Source organism: Chiloscyllium plagiosum, unplaced genomic scaffold (genome assembly GCF_037043375.1).
Source record: "Chiloscyllium plagiosum isolate Xiang-an unplaced genomic scaffold, Cpla_swu_hap1 HiC_scaffold_18, whole genome shotgun sequence".
NCBI lineage: Eukaryota > Metazoa > Chordata > Chondrichthyes > Orectolobiformes > Hemiscylliidae > Chiloscyllium > Chiloscyllium plagiosum.
In genome coordinates, this window is record NW_028270156.1 from 96596488 (window position 1) to 96622346 (window position 25859).

The window sequence follows — 25859 nt, forward strand, 5'->3', positions numbered from 1 at the left end:
AAGGTACAATCGGATATGTAAATGCTCTCTTAACGAGCAGTGAAGTTAGGGTCTTTAAAAAGGAAATGAAAAGTTTAATAGAGGATCCAGTTGGACTAGCCGAACAATTAGATCAATTCCTAGGGCCTAATTTATATACCTGGGGAGAACTGATGGCAATTTTAGGAAGGTTATTTTCAGGGGAAGAACGAGGTATGATTAGGAGAGCGGCTTTAGAGGAATGGGAAAAGAAGCACCCAGTTGGGGAAGAAGGGGCCCCAGCAGAACAGAAATTCCCAAATTTTGACCCTCATTGGGAAAATAATGACAGAGAAGACAGGGAGTCAATGCGGGATCTATGAGAAATGGTAATATTAGGAATTAAAGAGCCGGCACCTCGAGCACAAAACTTTGTTAAGGCCTTTGCAGTACGACAAAAGAAGAATGAAACCCCTTCTGCATTTCTTAAAAGGCTCAAGGAAGTATTCGGGATTGGACCGCAATAATCCGGTAGCACAGAGACTCTTAAATGTCTAGTTTGTAACTAACTCATGGTCGGACATATAAAAGAAATTACAGACATTAGATGGATGGAGTAAAAGACAGATGGAAGAACTGTTACGTGAGGCACAGAAAGTGTATGTGAAAAGGGAAGACAAGAAGCAGAAACAGAAAGCCAAAATGATGGTAGCGGCAGTAGAAGAAATAACAAAGAGAATGGGATCAAGGGATAACAGGAATGATAGGGGAGGACACGAAAGACAAGGGTCGGATACCCGGGAAAGGAGGCAACAGGCAGGGTTGTTACCATTGCGGCAAAGTGGGGCATTTTAAACGGGAATACCCGGAATTAGCACGAGAAAGGGAAGCTATTTCCTTAATGACTTTAGAGAAGATTAGGGGAATCAGGGGTTCCTTCCTCCTGAGACCCACCGGGAAACCTTGATAAATTTAAAGGGGAGGAGGCAGTATTTATGATGGACACGGGAACGGCACGGTCATCCCTAAGTTTTAGACCTACCGGTGTTAAGTTGACTAAGGAGTATCTTAAGGTTTCTGGAGTAAAAGGCGAAGAATTCTTGGTTTAAAAATTTGTTGCTGGAAAAGCGCAGCAGGTCAGGCAGCATCAAAGGAGAAGGAGAATCGACCTTTCGGGCATAAGCCCTTCTTCAGGAATGAGGAGGGTATGCCAAGCAGACTAAAATAAAAGGTAGGGAGGAGGGACTTGGGGGAGGGGCGTTGGGAATGCGATAGGTGGAAGGTTAAGGTGAGGGTGATAGGCCGGAGAGGGGGTGGGGCGGAGAGGTCGGGAAAAAGATTTCAGGTCAAGAAGGCGGTGCTTAGGCTGAGGGTTGGGACTGAGAAAAGGTGGAGGGAGGGGAAATTAGGAAATCAACACGGACGTATATTATAAACCGACTGACTCCCACAGCTACCTAGATTACAACTCTTCCCACCCTGCCCCCTTTAAAAACGCCATCCCATATTCCCAATTCCTTCGCCTTCGCCGCACCTGCTCCCAGGAGCACCAATTCCAATACCGAACAACCCAGATGGCCTCCTTCTTCAAAGACCGCAATTTTCTCCATGACGTGGTTGACGATGCTCTCCACCTCATCTCCTCCACTTCCCGCTCCTCCGCCCTTGAACCCCGCCCCTCCAATCGCCACCAGAACAGAACCCGACTACTCCTCACCTACCACCCCACCAACCTCCAGATACATCAGATCATCCTTCATCATTTCCGTCACTTCCAAACGGACCCCACCACCAAGGATATATTTCCCTTCCTACCCCTATCAGCGTTCCGGAAAGACCACTCCCTCCGCGACTCCCTTGTCAGATCCACATCCCCCAACAACCCAACCTCCACTCCCAGTACCTTTCCCTGCAACCGCAAAAAATGCAAAACTTGCGCCCACACCTCCCCACTCACTTCCCTCCAAGGCCTGAAGTGATCCTTTATATCTATCAGAAATTCACCTGGACCTCCACACACATCATTTACTGAATCCACTGGACTCGATGTGGCCTCCTATGCATTGGGGAGACAGGCCATCTACTTCCAGAACGTTTCAGACAACACCTCTGGGACACCCGCACCAACCAACCTTACCGCCCCGTGGCTGAACACTTTAATTCCCCCTCCCACTCCGCCAAGGACATGCAGGTCCTTGGCCTCCTCCATCGCCAGACCATGGCAACACGACGCCTGGAGGAAGAGCGACTCATCTTCCGCCTAGGAACCCTCCAACCACAAGGGATGAATACAGATTTCTCCAGCTTCCTAATTTCCCCTCCCTCCACCTGTTCTCAGTCCCAACCCTCAGCCTAAGCACCGCCTTCTTGACCTGCAATCTTCTTCCCGACCTCTCCGCCCCCACCCTCTCTCGGCCTATCACCCTCACCTTAACCTCCTTCCACCTATCGCATTCCCAACGCCCCGCCCCCAAGTCCCTCCTCCCTACCTTTTATCTTAGCCTGCTTGGCATACCCTCCTCATTCCTGAAGAAGGGCTTATGCCCGAAAGGTCGATTCTCCTTCTCCTTTGATGCTGGCTAACCTTCTGCGCTTTTCCAGCAACACATTTTAAGCTCTGATCCCCAGCATCTGCAGTCCTCACTTTCTCCTAGAAGAATTCTTGGTGCCTATTTTTGAACCAACCGTAATCAAAAGAAATGATGAGGAAGTGACAGGACAATTCCCGAAATAGGATGTATTCTATAAGGTAGGGATTTGATTATATCGTCAGAGAAAGATTTGAAATACTTCGGACACCTTATTAATGAGGGCTCTAGGTGTATTAACCCCGAGAGAATTAAAGGGATAGTATAACTGCCCCTTCCGATCACCAAACGAGAATTACGGAAGTTCTTGGCGCTGGTGGGCTATTGTAGATTATGGATAGAAGCATACGCCCAGAAAACGAAAGGGTTATATTACAAATTGACAGAATCTGAACATGAAAGACTGTGCTGGACAGAAAAGGGAAAGGAAGGGTGATATGAGTTGAAGCGTAGTTTACTACAAGCTCCGGTGTTGGCCCTTCCCTCCCTAGATAAACCATTCCACCTTTTTGTGACAGTAAATGATGGAGCAGCCTTAGGAGAGTTAACCCTGAAAGGAGGGGGGAAGAGACAGCAATAGCCTTCCTGTCTCGAGAGGATGGCCTGAATGTATGCAGGCAGTAGCAGCCACTTCCATACTGGTACAGGAAAGCTGTAAACTTACTTTTGGAGGGCCGCTAATCGTTGGTACCCCCCATCAAGTTAGAATTGTGTTAAACCAAAAGGCAGGGAGATGGTTGACATATTCACGAATCCTAAAATACAAAACCATCCTGATGGAGAGAGATGACCTTGTGTTAGCAACAGACACCTGTTTAAATCCAGCTACATTCCTATGGAAGGGAAAACCTCTGGACAAACGAGAATTAGAACATGACTGTCTGGATATCATAGAGTATCAAACCAAAGTTAGACAGGACCTAAAGGATATCCCCTTACATGGCGGGGTCAGACTGTTTATAGACGGGTCATCAAAAGTAGTAAATGGAAAAAGATAAATGAATATGGAGTGGTGGAAAGTATAGATTCAGACCACGGTAGCCATTTTTCTTCTAAGATCCTACAAGAAGTAATGGCGGGATTAGAAATCCCTTGGGAATTCCACACTGCCTTCCTCTGGACGGGTGGAACGAATGAATCAAACCTTAAAGAAGCAATTGTCTAAGCTAGTCCTACAGACTCGATTACCATGGACAAAATGTTTACCTATCACGTTGCTACGCATTAGGACTGCGCCTCGACGTGATATAGGCCTCGCTCCTTATAAGATGATGTTTGGATTACCTTTCTTGGGTGGAAGAGGGGAATTACCAACTGTAGAGTTCAATGATAAGTTTTTAAAGAACTATATGTGGCGCTTGGCTCTTCGTTGTCTGTTCTTAGGAAGAAGGGTCTGTTGACCCATACACCTCCACTTGAGATCGCCGTACATCGAATACAGCTGGGTGATTGGGTCCTGATCAAAACTTGGAAAGATACCAAACTGCACGCAAGCTGGTAATGCAGACCGCTCCTAACCGTCCTGACTAGTGAAACAACCGTCCGAACTGCTGAAAAATGGTGGAGTCATCACACTTGTGTTAAGGGCCCGGTGGACGCTCCTTCCTCTTCAGCAGAGTGGCAAGCTCATCCTACGGACAACCCTCTGAAAGTCAAGCTGATGAAGAAGAATAGACTGAGATAAGAGACTATTGATATTGGTTAAAAAACCGTATCCCAATACAATTGTAAATGTTGCATGGACTCACTCCTCCCTGGTAGTTAAAGCATTAGGGAATAGACAGATAGGGGTTGTGAGCTAAAATGAGTGGTCAGCCTTATATTGTCACGATAAAACTGGCGTTATCTGCCAAGGGGGAGGTGGGGGGGGGGGGGGGGGGGCGGCGGGAAAAAAATCATTTTACCGCTTTATGTCAGAATTATGCTAAATTAAAGGGGCATGTCGACTGTTGGGTATGTGCGGAGTTCCCACACCGTGGGGAATCCGGAATTCCTCTCACGGTAATACCACTTACCAAAGAAGAAGTGTATGATGCACAACAATTTGACTCAGGCTCAAATGATACAAAATGGGAATTTGAGAGGGGTAATTATAACTTTGAGGGATGGTTCCCTCGACCAGCCCCGAAAACTCCGGGTTCTATTGATGGCCTTAAAGTCTCCCCACCGAAAGGAGCAGTAAGTACCATTTGTTTCTGTATTCAGAATGATACCGCACCCTTCCGATTGGGAAAATCATCTTGTGTCTATACCAGTCAAGTCACTGCCACAACCATTCCCCGAATTTTAAACGGAACATATTGGGAATGAGGCCTGGACGCCTATCTATTTATTCCCGGGGAAAAATACATTCGCGTGACTGAATGTACAGGAATGCATGCATGTTATGATGTTGATGAAACACTGCCTCAAAGCCAGAAAGGCTGGAATGGCTGTTGCTACCTCGCGTATATAATTCCCCACTTGAGGCTGTTAAAAGGAGCCCCAAAAATACCTCGGAATAAATAGGGAAGAAGGCGGGAAACCCGGGAAGTAACCAATGGGATCGGCTCCTCTGGGCTTTGATACCTTTGTATGGGACCGCTCGAGCAGGAGTAGAAATACAAAAGTTGGCAGCTTCCCTGGAAGAGTTAGCCAACAATACTGCTGATGCGTTAACCGAACCCCAATCACAAATAGCAGCCAAAACGACTGAAATGATTGCCACCAGACTAACGACCCTTCAGAACAGGATGGCTCTGGATTATATTCGAGCAGAGAAGGGTGGTACCTGTGCAGTAATTGGAGAGGAATGTTGTACGCACATACCTGAGGTCTCCTCTAACATTACGTATATCTCCAAACATGTGCGAGACAAAATCGCCAAGATAAGGCAGGCTGGCAATTGGTACCGGAACGAAAAAGGATGGGAATGGGGCAATTGGGGATTGTCTGGTTGGGGAAGGTGGTTAGTCAATCTCGCTATCTATGGAATATTGATATTAGTGGGTCTGGTAGTAGGGTTCAATGTCCTAAAATGGTGAATGAGCCGACTGATGACATCCCTTGGGGAAAGATCTCAAATAAATCATCAGATGCTTGTACAATCAGCAGGTGATATGCAACAAAGAGAAAGCCAAAGAATGCTTCTAGAGTTCAAGGGACGAACAACACAAATGTAAAATGTAAGATTGTGAACCTCATCGACAAAAGGCTACGAGGGCAGACCGTAAGAAATGAATTAAAGGAGACTTAATAAGCCCAGAAACAACAGATTTTAAAAAAGAAAAGGGGAAATTGTGGGAAGTGAGAAATTTAGTTTCTGCAGGCGATATAGAAATGTAGTTGCTGAGGCTGGTGATGGAATGTAGTTTCTATAGATGGGGGGTGTTGCGGGGGTGAGTGGAATTCTTACAACATGTAGCATACTTAAGGCTAAGACTTTAATAAATATAGAGGGTCTTTTAAAGAATTAATTTTAAAGAAATAGTTTGAAGCTAGGAAATAACTATGGAGTGTTGTAGCTGACAACAAAAGAAGCAGTAGGGGTATTTCACTTATCGTATGATAAGGAAACTGGACAAAAGTAACAAGGAACAGAGAATGCAGACATACAAGGACAGCCGGATAGCCAGATAAGAAAAACTGAAGAAAAACAAGTGAGGTAACCGACTTAAGATAGGATGAAGTTAGAAAAGGGAGTCGTGATTCAGAAACTTGCAAACTGAACAAAGAAAGTACACATGTTCTGTGACGTACGCATTTCTGCTGGACTGCAGAGGCGTCCGGTTCTTGTTTCCAAGGCTTTGTCTCAGGCTGATTTATGAGTGAGTTCTGTTTCTCACATTCTCTCCCTCCCTCTCTCTCTCCGTCCCTCTCTCTCTACCACCCTCTCTCTCCCCTCTATCTCTCTCCCCCCTCTCTTTCTCACACCTGTCTCTCTCCCCTCTCTCTCACCACGCGTTCTCACCCTGCGCTCCCACCCCTCCCTCTCTCCCTCCGTCTCTCTCCCTCTCTCTCACCCACCCCTCTCTGGCCCTCCCCTCTCTCGTGCTCCCCTCTCTCTCGCCCTCCCTCTCTCCCGCCCTCCCCTCTCTCCCGCCCTCCCTCTCTCGCCGTCTTCTCTCTCTCTCGCAGCCCTGTCTCTCTCTCGCCGCCCTCACTCTCTCTTGCCGCCCTCTCTCTCTCACCACCCTCTCTCTCTCGCCACCCTCACTATCGTTCCTCCTCTCTCTATCGTCCCTTCTCTCTCTGTTACTCTCTCGCACCCCACTCTTTATCTCTTGCTCCCTCACCCTCTCTTGCCCCCTCCCTCACTCACCACCTATTCTCTCTCTCTCTGTCCTCTCTCTCTTTCTGTCACTCTCTCCTCCCGATCTCTCTTGCCCCCTTCCTCTCTCTCTCTCCTCTCTCTCTCGAGGTCTTGCCCCCTTTCTCACTCTCACTTGCTCTGTCTCTGTCTCTCTCTCTCCGTCTCTTTCTCTCTCTTGCCCCCTCCCTCGCCCCTCTCTCAGTCTCACTCTTTCTCTTGCCCACTCTCTCCCGACCCTCCCTCTCATTATCTCCTCCCACGTCTTTCTCTCTCTCTCCCTTACCCTATCTGTCTCTTGTCCCCCCCCCCCCCCCCGCTCCTTCACTCTCTCTCCACCTTCTCTCACTCTCAATCCCATTCCCTCAGTATCTCTCTCTCTCTCTGCCCACTTCCGTCCATTTCTCTTTGGCTCAATCTCTCTCCCTCCCTCCCTCTCTATCTGACACACTCTGTCTCGCTGGTCCTTCCCTCTCCCTCTGAACGAGAGACTGGGTGTGTGTGTGTTGGTGGTGAAGCTGCGTGTGGGATGGTGGGGGGAGGAATGGGAAAATGGAGTAGAGACAGAATTACGGGCGGGAGTCAGAGCCGGCAGGAGAGTAAGTGAGGGGGAGAGGGAAAAGTGAAGAAAGTGGGGTTGAGGGTACGTGTGAAAGAGAGAGGGGGACGAGGGAGATGTGGTGAGAAGGAGAGAGTGTGCAGAGATAGAGAGGGAGATCAATAAGGAGAAAGGGTGGGGGGAGGAAATGGGGAGGCCAGGATGGAGTGGTGGGGATAGAGGGAGTTGAACCCAGCTCCTGAGCTCAGGGTGCAGTGCCCTCCCCTTCCCTGAGGACCAAGACGTGGGGCTGAGTCTGTCTCTCCCCAGCTCAGCTTCTCCAACACAAAAACACACAACAATGTCGGTCACTCTGCTGCTCGGCATGCTTTAATCAACATTTTTCTTTTTTACAAATGGAAGTGATGGATAGTGGGATGGTGTCTTTTCTCACTGGCCCATGAGTTGTGAGGAACATTGAAATGTGCCCCTGTAATCCCCTGTGGGATAAGGATGTACAAACCAGCGCTGCCCTCAGTCTGTTACCATAGCGACAGGCTGCTCCATCACTGAAACACTGAACTGAAATGAGAAAATCCCGGATGGATTGATTAATGAGGAAATTTGATTGATGGATGGATCTGGATGAAGGGATATTTCAGCACATTTTTCAGCTGCAGCCTAAACTTAGTCTGGGTCACGGCATAAATCACGGTGTTTGTGCAGCAACTGAGGAGCTGCAGCATGAAGCCCAATTCCCGAACAAAGTAATCGAGATAAACAGATCGATACCCAATCAAATACATCCGTCTCCATATAGAATAAAGCGTTAACGTTGACCATAACAGGATGAAATTGGCCGAGATCAAAAACAGTAAAATTATGTTTTTTTTCCGGTTTCTCATTTCAATGTCAGACTGAGCGTTCCCATTGGTGTGAGCGCGGAGTCTCCTGCGGGCTCTGCTGGTCACTAAAATGTGTCTGACGGTGAGAACATTGAGCAGCAGAATCAGGAGAAATGGGACACACGGGGTTAGAATCTGGTGGAGGAACTCGATTGTGACCCAGACACTGCAGTAACGAACAGCGTCTGTTACATCACAAAACCAGGGGGAGTTCCACAGCCAATACCGAGTCGTGAACATAAAATACCGGGAAATGTTCTTTAAACAGCTCAGCACAGTCACTGCTCCCAGAACCACAGCCGCCGTTTTCTCACTGCAATATTTACCTTTCAGCTTCTGGCAACAAATGGCCACAAATCGATCAAAGGTGAAAGTGACGGTGAACCAGACGGAGCAGTCAGCGGCTGCATGAACCAGGACGGCGTGGATATTACACACGGGGACGGAGTCCCTCAGGAAATAAAACTGTTCCCGATAAACAATGGGAATGTGTCTCAGTATCAGGTCGAGGATAATGATCAGGAGATCCGCCGCTGCCATGGCCCCCAGGTAACGTCTGACACATGGAGACAATCCACAATCTTTATAAAGCAGGACGTAGATGGTCACTACGTTAACTGTGAGGTAGGAAAACAAAACCCATTATCCATCAGCCTGGAGGCAAAGGGACCCGTTTGATCGGGGACCCAGTGAGATTTTCAAATGTGTCCCTGTATTCAGGGATTTATTAAAATAATTGGAGCTAGAATAACAAATGGGAAGGTCAGAATTACTGACAATAATGTGACATAAACCATAAGAAACCCTCCCTTCCCAAACACACAGAGACACATCCATAAGGACAGATGGTTTCTAGAACATTCCCACACAATCGGTCACTCCAGAGCAGACACAGTTCACACCTTCCCAGTTCCTAATACGGAGGGTGGAAACGTTGCTGTCCTGAAGGATTCTCTCCCAGTTTCCTGAAGACAAACGGAGTTTGGGAATTTCTGTATTTTGCTCGAAATTGTGGTCGATCCTGTGTTGTGGAGAAATGTAAACGCAGGGAAAACGTATTCACCCCTTTAACTGCCTGAGGGGCCTTCGGAACAGTGTCTCCTTCTCCCTGGAATGGGATCTCTTCCTTCGCGATCTTATCGTTTGTTCAATTCACTGACGTCCGGCCGTTCACAAACAATGTCAGGGACAGAATGTTCCGTGGAATGTCAGTTATAGAATGTCAGGGATAGAACGTTCCGGGGCATGTCAGTTATAGAATGTCGGGGACAGAACGTTCCACGGAATGTCAGTTATAGAATGTTGGGGACAGAACGTTCCGGGGAATGTCAGTTATAGAATGTTGGGGACAGAACGTTCCGGGGAATGTCAGTTATAGAATGTTGGGGACAGAACGTTCCGGGGAATGTCAGTTATAGAATGTTGGGGACAGAACGTTCCGGGGAATGACAGTTATAGAATGTTGGGGACAGAACGTTCCGGGGAATGTCAGTTATAGATTGTCGGGGATAGAATGTTCCGGGGAATGTCAGTTATAAAATCTTGGGGATAGACCTTTCCGGGGAATGTCAGTTATGGAATGTCAGTTATATAATGTCGGGGACCGAACGTTCCGGGGAATGTCAGCTTTAGAATGTCGGGGACAGAATGTTCCGGGTAACTCCTTGACCTGTCCATGACCTTCTCCCCATCCACCCCACCCTCCTCTCTGACCTATCATCTCTCCCCACCTCCGTCTACTGATCACATTCCCAGCTCCCTTCCCTCCAGCCCCAGCCCCAACCCAACTCCAACCCCAACCCCAGCCCTAGCCCTAGCCCCAGCCCCTTCGCATTTATCTCTCAGCTCCCCAGCTCACAAGCCTCATTCCTGATGAACGGGTGATGCCTGAAACGTCATTCCCCTGCTCCTCGAATGCTGCCTGACCTGCTGTGCTTTTTCAGCACCACACACCCAGTCAGGAAACAGTCCGACACCGTCATACTCACAGGATCACGCCTGATGGGTAATTTAGATTAGATTAGATTACGTACAGTGTGGAAACAGCCCCTTTAGCCCAACAAGTCCACACCAATCCTCCGAAGAGCAACCCACCGAGAACCATTCCCCTACAATTCACTCTTCACCTAAAACTACGGGCAATTTCCCATGGCCAATTCACCTGACCTGCACATCTTTGGACTGTGGGATGAAACCAGAGCACCCGGAGCAACCCACGCAGACACGGGGAGAATGTGCAAACTCCACAGAGTCAGTTACCTGAGGCGGGAATTGAACCCGGGTCTCTGGCGCTGTGAGGCAGCAGTGCTAACCACTGTGCCACCGTGCTCACCCATAATGTTTCATGAAGCCCCATCCCCATCCCTGGGTATATCCTGTCCCACCGGCACAGACCCACCAGTGGTGGGCACACCCTGGGATACAGTCAGGGAAGGAGTTACCCTGCAATTTCCCACCATTGATTTCAGAACCCAGGAAATCTCATAGTAACAGATCACACATGGTCAAGGAAATCGCCTGAGGATGGTTATCTCCTGCCCTCCACCCCTCCTCTCGGTGATAACTCAGTTCCCCTCGATGTTGGAAACAAATCAGAGGCAGTACTGAGGGAGACAACGACACAGACCGTCCTCTGGGTGTGGGACTTCAATGTCCATCACCAGGAGTGTCTCCACAGGCCCACCGCTGCCTGAGCAGGGACTGGCTTCAATACACAACAGCCAGACAGGGGGAAAATTCTCACCAAACTCCTTGTCCCAGATGGATCTGTCCCTGACAGTATCTGTCGGAGCAGATTGTCTTTCCTACTATAGTGCATCTCCTCACACTGCTCTGCATTGATCCCCATCTGCCATACACCTGAATACGACACCAACGTGTCACTGTCCTGTTAGAGTTCTACATAGGCCTCCATAGACTTTACAATTCTTCCAGGTTTGGTGTCATGTACAATCATTGAAATTGTCATCGTGTCACGCTCCCCATGAAACAACTGAAATCCTGCCTCACTCACGAGTGTGAGCAAGTGAATACTGATATATTCCACAGACGGAGTCCAATAATTAGATGTTGCTAATGGAGTAACAAAAGTCCTGATACAAACCAGATTGAGTGAATGAAATATTGACAAACCATAGAGCAACAGAAATCCGGATTGACTCCAAGTCTCTGTCATGACATCAGGGTATTCATGTAATGAAGTTGAAAGTGTGTACTGTACCTTTAAGATAGAGGGAAAGCTGTTCTGAACGGAGAACTTACAAGTGCCTGTGTATATGAGAGGATGGCAGACCCAGAGTGTCCAAGTCAACTGAAAATATGTCACATTTGGCTGTGAAATAGATCCCTATGATGGTTGCTGTTTGGACAACAATTTTAATCAGTTTAAATTATACCCCAGGATACTAAAACAAAATCAAGTTTGAATTTATTGTTTTTCAAAAATCGAACCAATGAGATAATCCGATGGATATTAAGAATGCAGGGATTTTGAAAATTGAGGACAGAGCAACACAGATTCAAGAGATTAGGAAACACTCTCTATCAAAGGTACCTTTTCCTATGAAACATATCCGCCGTAAAAAGAAAGAAGATGACCCAGGGAGATCTTCTCACAGAAGAAGAGACAAAAACTACAGCTGCTATGTGGTTTTGAAATTAAGTTGATGAAATTTTAATAAGCATCTCATTGAAAGAGTTTACTGTTATAGATTTGGAATTGGGGAATAAGCGGTTAAGAGAAAGGGGGTCCCAGAGTTGTGAATAGTTGATGTAAAATGTTCACTTTCAGAGTTAAAAAAAAAAAATGATGTTTTTATTTAAACAATGGAAGTTGGGAGTTCTCTGTCACACATAGTTTAACAGTTTACGAGGTGAATTGAGCATTTCTTTACGTTTCATTTAAGTTACCAGATGAGCTCAATGCCGTGTCCTAACAATTGCTGTGTGTGTCTCTGTGTGGTACAGGTGTGGCTGTCTCTGTGGTGCTTAAAGTGATGCTACCCTCTGCTGGTCTCCACACGCCACTGCACAGGCATGAGCAGAGGGTGAAAACCAACAGGGATTCATTCAGAGAGGGGGAGGGAGAGGAGAGCTGCTCACAGCACCATCAAAACTGATGTCTTATCCATGGACTGATCTAAATGTCCTTTAAACGTTTTAACTGTCCCTGCTTTTACCACTTCATCTGGAAGTTCATTCCACGCACATGCCAGCTTCTGTCTAAAATAATTACCTATCATGACTTCTGTAAATCTTTTTCCTTGCACCTTAAAATATCCCTCAGTTTTGAAACCCAACTCGAGGGTAAAGACTTCAGCTTATCTGTACCCCTCATTATTTTATAAACCACTGTAAAGTTACCCCTAAATCCCATCCTCTCCAGTGAAAAATGTCCCACCCTACCCAGCCTCTCCTTATAGCTCACTCCCTCCATTCGCAACAACGTCCAGGTTAATCTGTACTCAACCCTCTCCAGCTTAATAATATCAAGGTCAATAATATCGAAGTGAAGATTCAAGGTATTTTATGAGGGTAGGGGAGACCAAAACTAGAGTGCATAGTTTAAAGGTGAGAGGTGAAACATTTAAAAGCGAACTAAGGGGCAGCTTTTTCACCCAGAGGGTGGTGTACCTATGGAATGAGCGGGCAGGATGACCAGACTGGACACAGTATTCCAGAAGAGGTCTCACCAATGTCCTGTACAACCTCAACATGACGTCCCAATTCCGATACTCAAAGTTCTGATCAATGAAGACAAGTGTGTTAAACACCTTCATAATCACACTATCTATTTGAGATGCAAATTTTAAAGAATTATACCTGACGGCCTAGGTCTCTGTTCTACAACACCGCCAAAGACACTGCTTCTAAGGGTATTGGTCATGCTCTTGTTTGATTTACCAAATCCAATAACTCGCATTAATCCAAACTAAACTCCATCCGCCACTCCTCAGCCCAGTGTGTGATATTACCCCCTCACCTTCCCCATTGAATTTAAAAATTCCCTCCCCCTCTCCAGGAAGCCTGCACACTCCGGGCTTGATTTTCACAAAACCCGGAGCTTGGTTTGCCTCGTGTGGTTAGGGGGAGGTGGGACAGATTACAGACACAGTCAGTGGGGAGGAGAGGCTGGACAGTAATCATTTAATGCTTTCAGGAAGAGGACAATGACATATGAGAGTTGGGTAAAACCGATCTGTGTTTTGGAGCCAGAAGTTATGCTCTTCCTGCGTCTCGAGTGTTCAGTAATAAATATCTATTCGAGACCCTTCTTTAGGGGATTTCTTTCCCTAATATTGCAGACTACAGATAATAGTAATTAAAGACGTTTATAGTTAATTGCGATAGGGAATTGCAATTATAGTTAATTGCAAAGGGAATTCAGCCAAATCCAAATCTGCCAGGGTGAAATCCCATTGCTAGCAGCTGTGTGAGTACAATATCTTCAGAAGCAGAATAACGTTTTGGACAATCTCGCAATTTTTCCTTTTGTCATGAGTTCCAATAATATCTGGACAAAGTTCTTTCAAGTTAGAATTGCAGAGATTTTGTGTGTGTGTGTGTGTGTGTGAGTGTGTGTGTGTGTGTGTGTGTGTGTGTGTGTGTGTGTGTGTGTGTGTGTGTGTGTGTGTGTGTGTGTGTGTGTGTGTGTGTGTGTGTGTGTGTGTGTGTGTGTGTGTGTGTGTGTGTCTGCTTTTAGAAACGGAAATATTGATTATAAATTTGAAATACCCAAACAGTTTGCCATTCATCTTTCCACCATTGCTTGAGTAACATTGCTCTGGTTCATAAACGTGCTGTTTTAGCAGATTAAAGAAACTAGCCTGACTTGTTCCTAAAACAGACCCTGACCCAGTCTGAGACCGATATCATCGGCCACATCGCCGACCTGGTCACATTTAACATTTGTTGCGAGCAGTGGAGGAGTGGGACTAGAAAGGGAAACAGTGACCCAAAAAGCCGGGGAACTACAGACCGGTGAGCCTGATGTCAGTGGTGGGTAAGTTGTTGGAGGGGATTCTGAGGGATAGCATTTACATACATTTGGGAAGGTAAGGGCTGATCGGGGTAGTCAACGTGTCTTTCTGCATGGGAAATCATGTCTCATTAATTTGGTTACGTTTTTTGAAGAGGTGACAAAGATTGATGAAGGCAGTTTGGTAGACATTGTCTGTATGGACTTCAGCAAGGTGTTCATTTAGAGAACAAAGAGCAAAGAAAATTTACAGCCCAGGAACAGGCCCTTCGCCCTCCAAGCCTGAGCCAATCCAAATGTACTGTCTAAACCTGTCGGTCAATTCCTAAGTATCTGAATCCCGCTGCTCCCCACCTACTCATGCATCTGTCCAGATGCATCTTAAATTAATCTACCGTGCTTGCCTCTACCACCTCTGCTGGCAACGCGTTCCAAACCCCCACCACCCTCTGTGTGAAGTACGTACCGCGTGTATCCCCCTTAAACATCCCATCTCTCACTTCGAAAGCACAACCTTCCGTTATTGGATCCTTCACCCTGGGAAAAAGCTCGTCTCTATCCACCCTGGCTATACCCTTCATGATTTTGCAAACCTCAGTCAGGTCCCCCCTCAATCTCCTTTTTTTCTAATAAAATAAACCTAACCTACTCAGCCTCTCTTTATAGCTCGTATTTCATTCCGATTGGTAGACAGATTAGTAAGTTTCACTCACATGGGATACAGAAGAAGCTAGTCATAATTGGCTTGAAGGAAGAGGGATATTTTTCAGACTGGAGGCTTATGAGCAGCAGTGTGCTGTAAGAATCAGGACTTAGTTCACTGCATTTCTCATTTATGTAAATGATTTAGTTGTGAATATTGGGGTCATAGTTAGTAAGGTTACAGATTACATCAGAAAAGTGGTGTAGTAGAATATCTCAGAGTACAACGAGACCACAACTAGATGGGACAAAGGGGCAAGGAGTGACAGATGAAGTGTAATTTAGATAAATGCGAGGTTTTGCATTTTGGGAATGCAAAACAGGGCAGACATTATACACTTAATGGTAAGGTCCTGGGGCGTGTTGTGAAACAAAGGGACGTAGGGCTGCAGGTACATTGTTCCTTGAAAGTGGAGTCGCAGGTAGACAGAGTGGGACAGACGACATTTGGCACATTTGCCTTAATCAGTCGGAGCATTGAGTATAAGAGTTGTGGTGGAATGTTGCATCTGTACAGGATGTTGGTGAGGCCACTTTAAGAATACTGCGTACAACTCGGTTTTCTGCAGAAATGACTTACGCACAGATGTTCCAGGACTGGAAGTTTGAGCTTTAGGGAGAGGTTGATTAGGTTGAGGTGTTTCCCCCTGGAGTGTCAGAGGTTGAGGGGTGACATTATAGAGGTTGATAAAACCATCAGGGGCATGGATATTCTGAACAGTCACGCTCTGCTCCCCAGGGTAGGGGAGTCCAGAACAAGAGAGCATAGGTTGAAGGGGAGAAGGCGAATGATTTAGAAGGGACCTGAAGATAAATGTTTCACACAGAGAGTGGTGTGTGTAGAGAAACTGCTGTCAGAGGAAGTGCTGAAGGCGGTTACAATCGCACATTTAAAAAGTGTCTAAAAGAAGAGGGATATTGGCCAAATGCTGGCAAATGGGACTGGATCAGATTTGATATCTGATCGGAGTGAACAGATTGGACTAACGGGTCTGTTTCCGTTCTGCATGACTCTCTGATTCTATAAGAAGGATGACGAATTATTCTGAAAGGACCTTTCAAGTGGGAATTCTCTTCACTGGAAGTTTATCGTGCCTCAATGTTCACATTGATTGAAAGCTGCATTTGGTAAATATTTGACAGAGAAGTGAGTCATGGATAATGGGATGCAGACAGAAAAGTGGAGCTGAGACCCCAACCTGATCAGCCACAATCTGAGAGCTTTTTGGAGAAGGCTCAAAGTATCTAATGACCGACTCCTGCTCCTCAGTCCTATGTTTCTGTGATCCAATTAGCTGCCTAAACCTGCTAGACAGGAAGTGTTGGAGGCCACCTACTCATATAACCTGGTGCACAGAAACAGAGGAGACCATTCAGCCTCTCAAGACTGTCACACAAGCTTTGAAGTCATTTGGGAAATGTAATTGGAAAATCCAGGCATGGGTGTGAAAGAAGCCCCTCATTTCTTTTCACAGAGCTTCCCCTATCTGCAACTTGTGCTTCATTTGTTGGTCATATTGTAGACCCAGATTCACTGTGAATACAGCCCATATAACTCACCCAGAGATGGCTCACAAAATCATCTGTTTTTCCTGACTGCAATATTCAACAACATAATATTCATGAAAATAGCACCCACTAACTTTCCAACAACAGAATGTGAGAACATCAGAAATAGGAACAGGTCGTTCACTCCCCAAGCCTGCCTTGCCCTTCACTAAAATCATGACTGATCTGCTCTTGGTCTCAAATCCTCTTTCACACCCAATTCTTCGTTGCCCTCAACTCTCTGACAGGTCAATATCCATCGATCTCCTCTTCAAGTAATTTCTAGCACCCCGAACACTCTTGAGAAGAGAAATCTTGACATTCAATACAATCTGTTTGAAGAAAACACTTGCTGCTCCTATATCATGGCTTATTGATATGAACAAAAGAGGTTGGCTCAAGGGTTCAGGTAAAAATGACTGGCCCTGATATCAAGGCAGTGGTTGCCTGCTGTTGACATCAAGGAGCTGAACAAATGGGAATCAGAGTAAACTCTCCAGTGTTTGGAGTCAAACATGACACAAAGGAAGATGTTCATCATCTCAGTCCTGGGTCAGCTCTGTGGGAGACCCTCAGGGTAGCTTCCTCTTCACAAACATCTTCAGCTGCTTCATCAATGTCTCCCTGCCCCCACCCTCCACACCATAAGATCAGAAGTGGGGATGGTCACCAAAGATTCCACAATGTTCAGAACATTTTGATCCCCGTCTGCTCCTGAACTGGTCTGTGTCCATGTGCAGCAAGACCCAGACTCCATTCAGGCTTGTGCTGTTAAAGTATCAGTAACATTCATGTAACAGCACTGCCTGACACTTCACATTGCCACAGTAAAATAAGAGTTCATTCAGCACCGAACGCTGGTTTCACAGGAATATGAGGAAGCCATTCAGCCCATTGACATTATTGGAGATGAACAGGGATAGCCCATTCAGTGCCTCCAGCCCATTACCCAGGAAGAGAAGGAGTCTAGTGTGATGGACCAAACCAGAGCCCCTCGAAAATATTTGAAGGAAGTAGCCTAGACTCTAATGTTTTCTTATTTTAAAGGAAATGTAAAGTGTCTGTTCCAGATGCAATGTGACAGGTCAAACTACTCGGTGTGAAGCAAAACACCATCTACTTAAACACGAAAGTTGAAATAAAACCAAAGAAAGAGGAACTTAGAATGTAATTCTATTGGACAACTTTACAGAATAATAGATATAGGAACTATTACTAATGAACTGTTCCAATATAGGTAAATCCCATCAACACAGCCCTTGGCAAAAAGAAATATTCAGACACAGATTGTCACAAACATTTCTCCAATCCAGCAATTAAAAACAGCATAAAGAGAAATTTCAGTGAGGGTAGCAGCCAGGCGACATTCACTGAAGCTTTCAACTCTGTGGAGACCCCGATAGCTTCTGATTTTGCTGAGAAACCAGAACCCAGAGATCCTAATCTGTGAGAGCTGGCCATATCCATTCAGTCTGCATTAAAATAAACCCAAGGCCTTCCTATCTGTTACTCAAGTGGTCTTAACTAGCCAGCTTGGTAATGAGCGCTTAATCTCTCTCTTAAAAGAAACCAGGACAAAATAACCTCTTAAAGCTGCAACATCGTCACACTAGTCAGTACAATGAGCTGTCAAACAGGAACCGGGGTAGCCAGTCGGACCCTAGACCCTGTCCAATCAGAAGAGCAAGAAGCCATTCAGTCTGTTGAGTCACTTATACAGGAACAGTAGGAGGCCATTCCCACCTCAATGCACTTCCACGGGGGCAGAATGAGGTAATTTATGCTGATGCCGGATGAATGTCTTATGCCCGAAACGTCGATTCTGCTGCTTCTCGGATGTTGCCTGACCTGCTGTGCTTTTCCAGCAATAGACGCTCTACTCTGATCTCCAGCATCGACAGTCTTCACTGTCTCCTAATTGATGCTCTAACATGATGAACAAGTGGGGCAGAGGCTGCACAGATAGACTGCTCCACATTGTTCCTCTTGGCTTCTTTGCTTAAGACACACACGTGGACTTTAATGTAGTTTTCTCGTGGTGAGCAGGAAAGCCATATGTCTTGTGTGGAGTCTCAAGAAGGCATATTTCATCTCTGAGAAGACAGCCTACTATTCTCTATATAGGGCGGAAGCTAGTTGGAATGGCTGTTTCAGATGGAAGGGATTGTGGCTGCTGTTGGGGATTGTGAGCAACCTGATGTTCATTACGGATTCACACGTCGATTGCACAATAACGTGGGGCGAAAAAATTAAGGCATATAAGGTATCAGGAAAGCCACATTAGACTGATGAATGGACTCTCTAAGTTCAAATAATGCCGATCTTGCTCATGTTGAGCTTGTCCAGTTCATGTCCTGTTCAGTGTAAACTTTATGCCTTACTCTGTCCAAGCCTATTTCCACCCTACGATCTACCTGACCATCCTTGCTATGATCTGCCTCCACTGCTCATAAATAAAATGTTTCCCTGTACTGAGGTACATGTGACAATAAATCAAACCAATCAATCCCGGGTAAAGTATGGAATTTCTCTCCCTGTCAACGTCTGTTTTGGAAATAAAAGATCACAGCCACTCCTCGTGTTTCAGCATCACCATTTCTTCGTCTCTCACAGCTCTACAGATAAAACACTCAGCTTATTCACTCCATCCGCATGTTACCATTACCCGTGTCTGTGGTAAGGCGATAATTCCTTACAAAGGAGATCAAATCTATACAGAGTACCCCAAATGCTCTGTCAGCAAGGCTCTACAACAGCAGGAAGATGGCTTTACTTATGTACTCGAATCATCTTACAATGAAGGACAGCATACCATTGACTGCACCCATTACTTAGTCATAGAGTCATAGAGATGTACAGCATGGAAACAGACCCTTCAGTCCAACCCGTCCGTGCCGACCAGATATCCCAACCCAATCTAGTCTCACCTTCCAGCACCCAGCCCATATCCCTCCAAACCCTTCCTATTCATATACCCATCCAAATGACTCTTAAATGTTGCAACTGTACCAGCCTCCACCACTTCCTCTGGCAGCTCATTCCATACACGTACCACCCTCTGCATGAAAATGTTGCCCCTTAGGTTTCTTTTATATCTTTTCCCTATCACCCTAAATCTATGCCCTCTTGTTCTGGACTCCCCGACCCGAGGGAAAAGACTTTGCCTATTTATCCTATCCATGCCTCTCATAATTTTGTAAACCGCTATAAGGTCACCCCTCAGCCTCCGACGCTCCAGGGAAAACAGCCCCAGCCTGTTCAGCCTCTCCCGGTAGCTCAGATTCTCCAACCCTGGCAACATCCTTGTAAATCTTTTCTGAACCCTTTCAAGTTTCACAACATCTTTCCGATAGGAAGGAGACCAGAATTACATGCAATATTCCAACAGTGGCCTAACTAGTGTTCTGTACAGCCCGCAACATGACCCCCCAACTCCTGTACTCAATACTCTGACCAATAAAGGAAAGCATACCAAATGCCTTCTTCACTATTCTATCTACCTGCGATTCCACTTTCAAGGAGCTATGACACTGCACTCCAAGGTCTCTTTCTTCATCAACACTTCCTCTTGATTCAGACCGGTCAGTATAGACTTGAGAGTCGAAGATCATGCTTCCCAAATTTGTTAGAGTTCTTTGAAGAAGTGACCAAGAACGTTGACGAGGGCAGAGCGGTAAACGTAGTCTCTATGGATTTCAGTAAGGCCTTTGATAAGGTACCACAGGGCAGGCTGCACTGGAAGGTTACATCACGTGGAATGCTGAAGAAACTGGCCAGTTGGATACACAGTTGGCTTGATTGTAGGAAGCAGAGTGTTTTGTGGAAGGATGCTTGTCAGACTGGAGGCTGGGTCCATAGCTGTTTGTTATCTATGATTTGGTTGAGAATGTACAAGGCATGATTAGTACGTTTACAGATGACATTAAAATAAGTGGCAGCGTGATCAATGAGGAAGGTTATCAGAAATTGCAGCAGGACCTTAATCAGGCGGGGAAGTGGGCCGAGAAATGGCAAATGGAGTTTAATATAAATGTGTGAGGTCTTGCATTTTGGAAACTCAAATCAAGGTAGGAGTTTCATGGTGAATGGGAGCGCCCTACGGGGTGTAGTGGACAGAGAGACCTTGGCGTTCAGGTGCACGGTTCCCTGAGAGTGGAGTCACAAGCAGACAGGGCAGTGCAAAAGGCATTTGCCACACTGGCCTTCAACAGGACATTGCGTCGAGTAGTTGGGGATTTTTGTTGCACAATACTTGGAGTATTGTGTTCAGTTTTGTCACATTTGTTATAGGGAGGATTTATTAAATTGGAAAGAGTGCAGTAGAAATTTACAAGGACGTTGCCAGAACTCAATGGTCTGAGATATAGGGAGAGCTTGGACAAGCTAGGACCTTTTCTTTACAGTGTAGGAAACTGAGGGGGGACCTTATAGAGCTGTATAAGATCATGAGGGGTATGGATAGGGTCAATGCTCTCAGTCTTTTTCCACGGTTCAGAGAATCGAGGACGAGAGGGGATAAGTTTAAGATTAAAGGGGAAGGAATAAAAGGGAACCTGAGGGGCCAATTCTTTACACAGAGGCTTGTACGTGGATGAGCTGCCAGTAGATGTGGTTGAGGGGGATACATTAAGAACATTTCAAAATCATTTGAATAAATATGTGGATAGGAAAGGACTAGAAGGATATGAGTGACACAGATCTCCTACCTTCCGCTATTAGGAAAAATTAACAAGTTTATTTCTTAACATTAATAGTGAACACTAAACAACAATCATTCCCAAATACAAGCCCCTCTTTTCTTAACAATTTACTATCTGACTCCAACTCTATAAAATTATGCCGTTCCAACAACCCACATATTAAACATTAGAATCTCAACAGCACACAGTCTCAATCTTCCCCGCTGTGTTCACTCTTCCAGCTCCTGATCTCCCTGGGTCATTTTATTTTTACTGCAAGTAGGTTTGAAATAAACATGCATCGTTGACAGAAGTGTTTCAGATGACCAGTTAGCACTCCTGCTGTTGGATGGCAGTGGCTGTCCGTCGAGTATTCAAAATACTGGGTTCATATACTTGCCATGTTACAATAAGTCTCATACTTTCCAGTTGTCCAAACACTAATATCGATTTCCGTTTGCTTTTGGTATGCTAATCGTTATTTAAACTCTTTGGTTGTATTTGAATTGTTGTCAAAACAGCAACCAAAATTCAGGAATTCATTTCCCAGCTAATGGTGACATTTGGAACAGTCTGACCTTTCGCTAGCATCTGTGGCTGTAGTTTCTATTCAGCAAAACCCGTTCTGTCTTAAAGTGACCAGACACGCTTTCGGCTTCATAAAACCTCCCTCCTTCAGAAATAAAAGGAACCATCAGATTGAAAATATGGCTTCATTTCTTTTGCTTTCATTCTTAATCCCATTATTATGAAGTTCAAAAGTATTAATCTCAGTTATACCATTCATGTTAATTCTGCACACGTATATAACACTGGAATAAGTCCAATTTTATCTACACATTTTCCTTTAACTCCGTGATAACACATCTGCTATCACATTTATACGACGCACAGAATGTACATGTTGTAAGTTTAAAGTCTGTAACATAAGACCCCAATGAAATAGACTCATATTCTGGTCTTTAAATATTCCAAAAAAATGCGAGAGATTTGTCGTTGTTGTCCACATCCGTCTCCGACAATTTGTTTGTCATATACACATTAAAATATTGTCAGGGCAGTACGAAACTTAAACTTGTATGAAACTCAATCTTTCTTGTTCAATAATTGAGATTTTTCATTTTTTTCTGGTGGATATTGAGTTTTTTCAACAAGTAGCCAATTGGCCATTCAATTCCATCATCATCTTTCTGTATCAGTACATTTCCAACCCCTATATACCTCGCATCAAACACAATTTTCAAAGGGCTTCAAATTATTTGGTGCAGGTAAAACTGGTGCTGTGATTAATCCTGCTTTACAATTCTCAAATACCTCCCTGCGTTGTTCTGTCCACCACAATTCTGTGTTCTCGTTAGTAAATCCATCAGGGGTGCCAATACGCTGCTGAAGTTTGGAACAAAGTTCCGCTAGAGTCCACTCAGTTCCAAATATCGAACCACCTCATTCTTCGAGGATGGCTTTGGAAATTCCTTGTGTTCCATGGGGTCAACCTTCCATGGCCAATGTAATGTCCCAGGAATGGCCCGTCTGCCTTCGTGAATTCTGTTTTCTTACATTAATTACCAAGTTTGCTTCTTGTAATCGTTCAACATACTCTGCCAAAAGTAACATTGAGCTTTCAATCACTTGCTAAAGATTACTACATCATACAGATAAACTGCACAATTTGTTCATCTCACCATAACTCTGTTCCAGAGTCTTAAATGTGTCTGGAGCATTATTCATTCACATGACATACTCTAATTCTTTTTGTCATATCCAGTGTCTTTACCAGATAGTTTAACTGACTCAACATCTTTTTAATTTGAAAGGGGCCACTAAAACTGGCTTTGAAGGGATTTCCTACCACTGGTGACAATACTCATACGTCATCCCCACAGGAAATCGTTAAAGTTTCAGAGTTTATATCTGCCACCTGCTTCATTCTATATTGTGCCCTCTTCAGGTGCTTTTTAGCTAACTAACCTACTCCATCTAATTTCTCACTCACCTCAGATGCATAATCTAAGTGTGTGATTTCCGACTTCGGTCCTGTCAATTTATATTTAATTAATTTCAAAGGACCTGTCACTTCATGTACGAATATTAACACAAAGGAAGTAAAGCGAGTAGATTTATTTGGGGCATCTTTAATGGCAAACAATATGATGAGACGCCTTTATTCCAATCATTCGTGTAATTCTGACAATACGCTGTTAATATTGTCTTCAGTGTCTAATGCCAACTTTCTAAGGTTCCTTGTAATTTGGTATGGGACGCACTTAATTTAAACTGCTGTATGCTGAAGCTATCCATGACTTCCTTAAACAGTTGAGTGGCAAAATGAGACCCTTGGTCTGACTGAATCACACTGCGTAGCCCACAGTGAGTAAAGAAAGCTACCAACTCCTACACCTCCCATTTTGCCTTAACACTCCATCATGGAATTATCCTTGGAAATCTGGTAGACACATCCAATATGGTCAGCAGATATTGGTTTCCACTTTTATTTTAGAAAGGGGAGCTCCACAATTAATCATAACTCACGTGAAGGGTTCTTCGTATACAGGAATTGCCAACAAAGGCTGGTTTTAATAGTGCCTGTGGCGTACCTACCATTTGACATGCACAACAAAAATTAACCACGTCCGTGTGCATTCCAGGCCACTAGAAATGCTTCTGTACCTTAGCCTGAGTCTATACACCTAGGTGACCGCCTGCAATTAGTTTATGTGCTACCCGTAACACAATCTTGTGCACCTCAGTCCATTTACCTTCTGCACTAATCTGTAGTGGTCTCCATTTAAATTTTAGGATTATATCTTAAATAACGTTCGACAATATATTCTAATTCCTTTTTTGTGTGTGTGTGCGTGTATGGGTGTCTGTGTGTGTACAAAATATACAAATTTCCTGCATCGTTACATCAAACAGGGTGTGAGTTCACTGAACGTCAACACCTTTGTTTTTTTTCTTTCGTTTTTCATTCCTACTGTAACTTATCACAGTGGGATCTTGTTACTACACAGTCTGGAAAAATCCCTGGGTATTTTTATTTTAATTCCCCAGTTCCCTAGTCTTCCTTTGACTTCTCCACCACAAGGGGTACCTCTCCCACCTTGGATCCTGCTAAATCGTTCCCAACAACAAACTGTATTCCTGGAACGGACACCCTGTCACTCACTCACCCTGTTACTTCCCCAATCTAGATTTGGCACTCCAACCTAATGTTACACAAGGGAATGCTTAGTTTCTGCCCCCATTCCACAAGTTATCACTCTCTTGAGTAACATGTCAGAAAGAGTGAAAATACTTCCATCTCTTACGATTAGAGGTCGAGGGAAAGTGAGGACTGCAGATGCTGGAGATCTGAGTTGGAAAGTGTGGGGCTGGGAAAGCACAGCAGGTTGGCAGCATCCGAGGGGCAGGTGAGTTGACGTTTCAAGCATAAATCCTTCATCAGGAAAGTGGGGTTAAGTGAGGGGGACATGGGTTGAAAATTAAATAGGAGAGTGGAGGTGGAGCTGGATGGAAGCGAGCTTGGAAGGCGATAGGTAGATGCAGGTGGGCGGTGATGGCGATAGGTCAGAGAGGAGGGTGAAGTGGATAGGTGGTAGGACAGCTGGAACCCTCAAACTATACAGCATCAACATCAACTTCACCAATTTCCACATCTCCCCTCCCCAACCTCATCCCAGAACCAACCATTCAAATTAGCACCGCCCTCTTGAACTGTCTTAATTTCCATCTTCCTTCCCACCTACCCAATCCACCCTCCCCTCCGATATATCACTATCACTCCCACCTATATCTTCTTATCACCTTCCCAGTGACACTCTCACCAGCCCAGCTCCTACCCTCTAATTTATCTTTCAGCCTCCTTGTCCCCCCGCCACATTCCTGACGATAGGTTTATGCCTGATATGTCCATTGTCCTGCTGTTCGGATGCTGCCTGATCTGTTGTGCTTTTCTGGCGCCTCACTTCTCAACTATTAGAGACTGAGCAGATCCCGTAATTCACAAATTTATAAATTCTTGTCCTCCTTCCCCCACCCCGTTTTTCTCGTTGTAAAGTTTATCCACAGAGGCGAATTCTTTATGGAGATCAGGCACTGGTTCCATACCCAACCACAATCTCGGCTGTGCATTCTCCTGCAGCTCCTCAGCTCCACTTGGAGTCTCCTTTTCCAGCTTCACAAATGCCACTGGCTTAACTTCTTTTACGTCATCTTTTCCCAAAGTGTGTTCCTTCAATGCCCCGCACGGTGTGTCCCAGCTTACTGCAGTGAAAACACCTTTTCCCAGTGCCCTTCTTAAACCATCGGCACTGTAATTTTATGTGTTCCACTCCCTTATAGTGAGAACACGTGAGGCCTTTCACCTCCTTTCAACCCCCTTGGGCTTTTTTCTCACCTGTGGTAAACTACTGTCAATGTGCTCTACTGTTCACTTTGTAGTGTAGGATCTCACCTCCTCCCAATTTCTATCGCTCACAGGATGAAAAACTTCCCAGAAGCTAAATTTCATCTCATGCACCAATGCATATTTATCTTCCATTTCTGCCGTGCTTCTCATTTCTTGAACTTTCTGTTCATTCACATAAATTCTTACCATCTCTGGAAGTGAGTCTTTAAACTCCTCCAGCAGAATAATCTCCCTTCGGGCCTCACAGATCTTGTCCATTTTTAAGGCC

At 45.2% G+C, this 25859-nt stretch overlaps 1 pseudogene; it reads left to right on the forward strand.

Moving 5' to 3' along the window:
- The first annotated feature begins 4578 nt into the window (after window positions 1-4578).
- Window positions 4579-25859, forward strand: part of LOC148147082 (uncharacterized) — an 85486-nt pseudogene continuing 64205 nt past the window's right edge.